Source organism: Quercus lobata, chromosome 3, assembly GCF_001633185.2.
Source record: "Quercus lobata isolate SW786 chromosome 3, ValleyOak3.0 Primary Assembly, whole genome shotgun sequence".
Taxonomy (NCBI): domain Eukaryota; kingdom Viridiplantae; phylum Streptophyta; class Magnoliopsida; order Fagales; family Fagaceae; genus Quercus; species Quercus lobata.
The window spans coordinates 288870-297889 of NC_044906.1; positions in this window are offsets into that span (position 1 = coordinate 288870).

Below are 9020 nucleotides of genomic sequence, written 5' to 3' on the forward strand. Positions count from 1 at the left end.
AATTAAACTTGAGACTAATCTTTTTTAAATAGGTGGCTAGGCTAATTAATCAATCAAGACAGTGTCTATACCAACCACTTTCATTTAAATAAGTTAATTATCAATGAGTGATTTACTTTGTTCTCTCTCTCTCTCTCTCTCTCTTCTTCTTTTTTTTCTTTTTTTTTCTTTTTTTTTGGTATTACCATTCGACCCGGTTTAATCTAATCCAAATTCCAAAATGGTCACATTCAAAAGAAAACTCAATTAACAATGGGTTTAAAAGGTACAAAAACTGATTACATCAAGTCAGGTTGTCAGGTTTCCATCAAATAAATCTGTTAAACCCAACTCATCTAATTATATTTTCTAAGTAGATGTCTTATACTTGTCAGCATGTATGTGTCACTGTCAGTAAGAAAATTATGAGAAGAAAAAGTTTAGGAACACAAATTGTTTACAATTTTTTGCAAGGCATGGCAGAGCGTGATTAGTGAATAAAAAAACTGTGGGTTCATATTTAAGTAATGGTTAATTGCTCATAGTTTATCACATTAAAATTGTAACAAAGTAATTGTGAAATAATTTGTGGTTCTAAGATTATTCACACGAGATTTGTAAAATTATTTGATAATTTCTTTTTCTTTTTCTTTTTCTTTTTCTAACCTAATGGCTTGGCTGAGAACCTACCCCGCATCCACCCAAAGTAAATGGTTTTCACCCAATCTAGTGGTTGATAGCAGGTTCAAAATTGTTATCTGACATAATCGAGTCAAGTGACAAGCTCACCCCAAACTCGAACTTTACTAACCCTTGAGCAACCATAGTACATATATGTATTTAAAGCAAAAACTGAGATAAAATCTAATTAATTAGAATCTAAAATAGATTTCAGTTGTAGTCTAATTTTGTATTATGTCTCATCTAAAATTTTTAATTTTTGTGTTAAGTAAATTAATTTAGTACAAAATACAAGGAATCCAATAAGTGGAGTAGCCACTTAAAGGCCGAGGAATTTTTGAAAAAAATTAAAATTTATTTTTTGGAAATATCCTATATAGTTTGAAAATTATTAAGTAACCTTATCATTTTGGTCCCTGTGGGGTCCAATAACTTGAGACCCTGGCCCATTTCTACATTGGGGCTTAAGGCCCGGGCCAAGGAAGGTTATGGCCGAGAAAGGGTAATTAAAGTCCAAATAGTTTTGAGACACAACCGAGGATGATTCTGTCCTCGGCATATCCGAGGCCTCATTGGAGAGAAGGGCAAAAAGGGTATAGGAACAGAATGGAAAAAAATCTAAAATATCTAGGTCAATAGAGAAGGGTACGCTGGAAAGTATAACGACCAGGGAAAGCTGCCCTTACTGCCATTCAATACTTTGCACCTGACAAAGCCATACTCTCCAGCTTTTACAACCACCCATAACCACTCTGGATATGGACTGATGGGACAAGTATCAGTCTTAGAGAAGTCGATCCTACACGTGGACGAAGGATAAGGAACCTAGGCTAGTATAAAAGGAAAAGTAAGCAATCTAAAGAGGGGGCTGGGAAAAATGGCCAAAAACCAAAGCCTCCCAGCCTGCCTCCAGGAGAAAGACTCCCAGGACGAACACGATTTAATCCATGTATGAACGCCACGAAAAACCCGCCGTCTGGTGACTAAGGCTTAGCCTTTCAAACCTACGCTCTATAAATGATATTGTTTGGGCCTTTTCACGTGCGGACCTAACCCTGTTACGGTTCGTTACAAACTGTGTCCTTACAATTGGCGCCGTCTGTGGGGAAGGCTTGTGTGTTAGCACAGGCGGTAGGTCGAGAGAGTCCCTTTATCATTTTCAACGACCGATTGTAGCGTTTTAGCGTAAAATTCCACTAGGGGCTACGCTTTGTAGCGTCAGCCGCACAGATGGTTCTAGGGGCTTGGCCGAGGAGTTAATTCCCCCAAAACCAAGGTCTCATGCCATAGCCGAGGGGTTAATTCCCCCAACTACTTATCAAAATCAAGTTTTGGATAGAACCAGGGTATTGCATGGTCCTCAGACTCAAACCTATGGGGAATCCAACTACTTATCAAAATCAAGTTTTGGACAGAACCAAGGTATTGCATGGTTCTCGGACTCAAACCTATGGGGAAACCAACTACTTATCAAAATCAAGTTTTGGACAGAACCAAGGTATTGCATGGTCCTCAGACTCAAACCTATAGGGAAACCAACTACTTATCAAAATCAAGTTTTGGACAGAACCAAGGTATTGCATAGTCCTCAGACTCAAACCTATGGAAGGGTTGGCTACTTAATAAAAATTCTAAGTTACTCAATCCTCGGATCAAATACTAGAAGAGGTTAAAGCTATGAAGGTTATTAGGAAGATGGTAAAACACCTTATTACTCAGCAACCTATGGGGGCTATTCATTTTTGGTTATATGTCTTCGGATGATTACCTCTAACACCACACTGAGCATTCAGCTATCGTCTCGGCTATTTTGGGGTATGTATCATTTTCTCAGGTCAGTATTATTGTGTCAGGCAACTCTGTTAAGTTCATAATAATATATTTTTCTTAGCAAGGGCTTCAACCCTAATTATTATTTGTTCAAGTTAGCATTATTGTGCCGAACAGCTCTCGTAAGTTCATAGTAACGTCTTTTTTCTTAGTAGGGGATTTCGGCCCTAAGTATTGTTTTCTCAGGTCGGCATCATTATGCCAAACAGCTCTAATAAGCTCATTATAAGTATCTTTTTATGTTTTTCTTAGTAAGGATTTCCACCCAAAACATCATTTGTTTAAATCGGCACTATTATGCCGGATAGTTTCAATAAGCGCAGAGCAAGATCTTTTTTAACTAGGATTTTGGCCTTAAGCATTATTCAAAGTACATAAATAAAAAAGAAGTCGCAAAGTAGCGCGTCTATTTACAACATATCCATTCCAAAAAGAAGAGATAGAACATACGAAATAAAGCAATGATGATTTTTATTAATATAAAGGGGTATTACAGTGTACAAAGAAGGGCTTAAACAAGCATATATAGAAAAACGAGTTACTAAAACGATAAAAAAAAAAAAAAAAAACAAACGAACAGCCAGAGATCTTTTTAAGCTCTGCTCCCAAGACTTTCCAAAACTCTGCTCCATTAGCATCCATATTGAGAGGAGGACCTTCCTCGGTGGGAGAGGAGAAGAAGAGGAAGAAGGAAAAGCACCAGGATGGATCTGGTGGTGAAAAGAAGAAGAACGAGAGACAAAAGGAGGCACCAGTGAACAAAGAGATGAAGAAGCAGGGGCAGTTAGTCCCTGCGTCAGTCCTAACTCCTAACACACTGGTGCCATGTTAGTTATGTTCATAAGAGAGCGGCTGGTACTGATAATGGGTGACCCCAGCTCAGTCGCGCCAAAAGTTTGACGCGACGAGCTCCCGCTTCGGATTTTGGCTGAAAGGAGGGTAAGAAGGATCTTGAGCCTCTGCCATCCCTGCCCTGACCGAGCCATTTTTAGCTTCATAAGAACATGGTATTTCTGGGAAGAGTATGGTTCCTTCATTACTTACTCCTATCTTGAGCGTATCACGATTTAAGGTGTAACTAGCGGATAGAGTAAACTCTGGGGGAGGCTATGAGTTTCAGGTGTCAGGAGGATTAAAAGGGTCTCTGTACAAGAGAAATAACCTCTTATTTCTTTTCTCATATAAAGGGCAAACCAGGAGGCATTTAATTCGTCCAAGTTTCCAAGAGAATCGGTAAACGGGAATATGCCCGTTCCACTTCCTCACGCCGTCAATAACTGTCGAATGTAAATAGTCTCGTAAATAGAAATCATTAAAAGCGCGTTTCGGATAATGAAGTGGCAGGAACACCTCATGAATAAGTTCAAAGGAATGTCTCGTAACCCGGTATGTTTCCTGGGTAGATGAAGGGACACCCACATTGATAAAGGGCAGATTTAAGTAGACCGCAATAAAGACGTGGCATTACCAAAACCCTCCTCTCCGACCAAGGGGTCGGACAGCAGGATTTTGAGGGGCTATTGTGGAGTCCAATAACTTGAGACCCTGCCCCATTTCTACATTGGGGCTCAAGGCCCGGGTCGAGGAAGGTTATGGCCGAGAAGGGGTAATTAAAGTCCAAATAGTTTTGAGACACAGCCGAGGATGATTTTGTCCTCGGCATATCCGAGGCCTCATTGGAGAGAAGGGCAAAAACGGTATAGGAACAGCATGGAAAAAAAATCTAAAATATCTAAGTCAATAGAGAAGGGTATGCTGGAAAGTATAATGACCAAGGAAAGCTGCCCTTACTGTCATTCAATACTCTGCACCTGACAGAGCCATACTCTCTAGCTTTTACAACCACCCCCAACTACTCTGGATATGGACTAATGGGACAAGTATTAGTCTTAGAGAAGTCGATCCTACACGTGGAAGAAGGATAAGGAACCTAGGCTAGTATAAAAGGAAAAGTAAGCAATCTAAAGAAGGGGCTGGGAAAAATGGCAAAAAACGAGAGCCTCCCAGCCCGCCTCCAGGAGAAAGACTCCTAGGGCGAACACGATTTAAGCCATGTATGAACGCCACGAAAAACCCGCCGTCTGGTGACTAAGGCCTAGCCTTTCAAACCCACACTCTATAAATGATATTGTTTGGGCCTTTTCACGTGCGGACCCAACCCTGTTACGGTTCGTTACAAACTGTGTCCTTACAGTCCCCTATACCTGAAAATATACATATATATTTAAGAAAGTCTAAAAATAAACATAATTTTTATTTAAATAAAATAGAACCAATTTTTTTTTCTTCATTCCAACATATTTAGGGCTTATTTGTACATAGCAACAGAAAAATTGAAAAGTTAGAAACTTTGTTGATGTACTGCACCACCAAGTCTCCACACAAGTCTCTCTCTGAGTCTCTGTGTGTGTGTTTGCCTTTTTTTTTTTTTTTTTTTTTTGTACACAGGTCATAGGTGAAAGATTGAGAGGCTGTTTGGCCAACCAAATTTGATAACTCAATTCTCAGTTTCCATAACTCATAACTCAAAAATAGTGGGACCCATAGCAAAAAGGTTGTTTGGCCAAACGATAACTCTGTTTCCATAATTCTGTTTTCATCACTCAATTCTCTGATTTTTGAGTTATGAGTTATGGAAACTGAAAACAACCAAAGGCTGTTTTCAGTTTCCATAACTCATAACTCAATGGCATTTTCGTAAATAAACACACATGGAGGGACCCATAACCGCAACTTTTGACCACCTTTTGACTTCTTCTTTTTTCACTTGTTCGGTCTTCAATTTAGGGTTTTTTTTTTAATTTTTTAATTTTTTTTAGCTTTGGTGAGTTTGGGTACTGAAAAAAAAAAGAAAAAAGAAAAAAAAGAGAGAAAAAGCTACACCGGCTAACAGGTATGGACCCACAAATAGTGTGAAAAATATTGAGTGATGGAAATTGGTGATGATGCCAAACGAGTGTGAAAAATTGAGTGATGAGTGATGAGTTATGAGTTATGAGTGATAGAAATTGAGTGATGAAAAATGGTTGGCCAAACAAGCTCTGAATCTCTCTCTCTCTCTCTCTCTCTCTCTCTGTGTTTGCCTCATCTTTTTTTTTGTACACAAGTCACAGGTAAAAGATTAAAGCTTTTGTTTGTGTCGTGGGCCCCTCATCCTTATCCCCAGGTCCCCGAACTGCGCAACAGTGCTCTATCTATGCCCTATAGTTGACCGACTCTATCTATGCCCTGATACCCATTGTTTTTAACTCTTTCCAAGTACAATTTGCTTTGTTTTGATTTTTTTTTTTTAATTTACTTTTCATTGCTTTCTTTTTTATTTTTCTTATAATATATTATTTATTATTATAATAATCAATATATTATACACAGTATATACTACTATATTAGCATATATTTAGTTGTTGTTTATTATATTTTTTTTTTTTATGAATTGACCTTTGAATGAATGTTTGTCTTTTATTTAACAATCGTTGGACTATTAGTATTTTTTTAGTATATTTTTTAAAATCTCAGTCATTTCATTTAATGGGTGATAATTTAATTTGTTAAATCTAGGTTCATGGGCTACTTTAGGACTATTGACTCAATTGTCAAAAAAAATGAAGACGATAATTTAGAAAATAGTACACTTTTAGGTTATAATGTTGAAGCGTCAACTCCTAATGAGTCAGAAAATAGAAATACATTTTTGTTTATAGCACATATTGAGTTATGAAGTATTGTACATTATTATTTTATATTTTATACACACAAAAAAACAAAATTTATATATAGCCCTCCCAAAGATAAATTCCTGGCTCTGCCACTGAATCCAATATAAATGATCTTGTCTAGTTAAAAATAATTCGAATTTATCAACTTTTTACATAATATTATGAACAATCGTTATTTATTAGGTAATTAGAAACTTATATATATATATATATAGTGTGTGTATTTTTTTTTTTTTAATTATACCTGTGCATATTCACTCAACTAATTAGCAGATAGGCTAGTATAAATAATTGAATCCAAAGTTGTTTCACCATTTTTTTTTTTTTTATGGTGTTGTTGTTTCACCATGTTAAAGCAAGGTTGACAAGTTCACCAAATTATATTCCCTCTCGTATCTTCCTTATCAGGGTATACGGTGCGGACTTTTCTTCTTCTTTTTTAATATATAGGAGGAAATGAAGGTTTTATAAGAGTGAGCCCCAAATCCAACCGAAATGAATAATCAACCAAGGTACTTAATAAATAATAATCAATATAGACTTTATCGTTAATTCACAACTAAATGGATAAGTTTACGTTTATAATCATTGGGGTTTTTTTTTTTTCACATGTTTTAGAATTCCACACGCTTTTGACAATAAAGTAGGATTTTTCACTTTTCACTTGTCCAATGAATTGGACGAAAGTAAAGCATTTGGCCTTTGATTTTGTCACGCATGAATAACGAGTTATTCTTATGATTTTTGACATCATAGATTATACATGTTAATCAAAGTTTTGGCTTGACAAACACGTATAATAGTGATCAATTTTTGAGTTTAGGATAAGTTTACTCCAGTTACGCTCAGCTTAATTAGTTAAAATGCTCTTGTATAGCTAAAATTGATCGAAATATCGAATTCAAAGTTGATATATATATATATATATATTTATATATAGGATAAACGACAAAATTTCATTCAAAAACAAAAGCTATATATACAATTGGATCCATACTATTCGAGCTAGAGGAGAGGAGACACCATTTGCCTCTGCCATATTTCTCTAATTCCCTTAACAACAAACAAAGACAAAAGGAAATACTTCCTATACATAACAACTAAACTTTTAGAAAACCTCAAGTACAAAACTACCAAAATTAGCTTCTAAATCTTCTAAAGCATCGGCAGTAGCAGATCTGGATAGGGAGACAGGGTTAGGCCATGTTGTGCCTTGTCGAGCTTCATTACGATTGTACCAAATCATTTAAATAGTTGTAAAAAATATTGTAATCTTGGGGTATTTTAATCTATTTATCATTTGGTCTACAACATCAACAAAAGATATAGATTTAAGCCTATTTAAGTTTGTCAAGTTTACTAAATTATAAGTGTAGGTCGTTTTGTTACTTTTTTTTTTAAGTAGTTAATTGCAAGGGAGGAGCACAACCTAGCTACTTAATTAATATAAATCAAGATTGAGTTTATCACAACCAATTCCATTAATTATAAAAGACCTTTATACATGTTTTACAATACATGTTTTCACGCGTTTTGGAAAAAAAAGAAGAAAAAGGTAGGGTTATATATATAAATATATATATATATATATATATATATATATACACCTGTCAGATTCAACTGACCAGATCACCAAAATATACTTTGTCTTTGCTATATAAGAAAAGCATGTGTATGATTTCCAAACTTTGAGCTTAGAAGCTTCCCAAGTTCCTTTCAGCTTAGCTATAATTGGCTTGTATATATGGCTAAAATCAAATCTAAAGTCGTTTCATAGTGTGAATTTAATTAAGGTTGAAATTCACTAAATTAGATTCCCTCTAGGGTCTTCCTCCTGAGGTTAATTATGAGGACAGGTTTGGTTTTTTATTCTTCAAAGAAATTATGTGGAAGTTACTAAAATTTTTTACTACACATTTAGTGTGTGTTTGGATTCCACTTAAGCTACGCGTTTTCGTTCCTTCTCTTTTATTTTTTTTTTTTTACGCATTTTGGAGTAATGCGGTTACTGTTCATGCACTATAACCGCAAATGTTGACTTTCCACAGTGAACAGTGTATACGTGCACTGTTCACAGACCTACAAATTACACTTTTCAGCAACTTTTTCATTAAAAATGGGTCCTACGGTACTATTTACACATTTAAAAATTATTTTGCTACAGTGTTTTCAATTTTCAGTTTCAGCAAAATAAGTTTTATCCAAACAGACCCTTAATGGTTATTGAAATTTGGACTTAACGTTAGCTTACTCAAGTTTCACTTAGCATAGTTATCTTCTATGACTTATAATTCAGCTTAAATTGTTTCATTTCTGTAAATTAGTGATCAGTAAGGATGGCAAATTCACATGATAAAACAGGACCACCATATGTTTGTCCAAATTGGAGCAGATTAATTTTGAGATTTCTTGAAAAAGCCACAAGGCTAGGATAGGAGATTATATATTACGAAATTTAACATACAATAAAAGAAATAAAATCCTTAATTAAACGAACCAAACACAAAGTTATGACCTTAACTGGGGAAGGTAAAATAAACAGGTCGCTTTTAGAATTTCATAATTCGTTTTGATAGACTTTTTCCTTTGAAAACAAAGAGATTTTTTCAACACGATCTTGATGACATGAATGTGAAAGTTGGTTTTAAAGCTAATGCATATGAAAATTTGATTTGATTTTTTTTTTTTTTTTTTTTTTAAAGATTTTACAAATTAACAGTTTCGCTAATACAGATCAAGGAAGTCTCATACTATGAAATTGGGTACCTTGCTTGACCGAAAGAGGGAAGGTTCCAAAAGACTAGAGAAAACGAG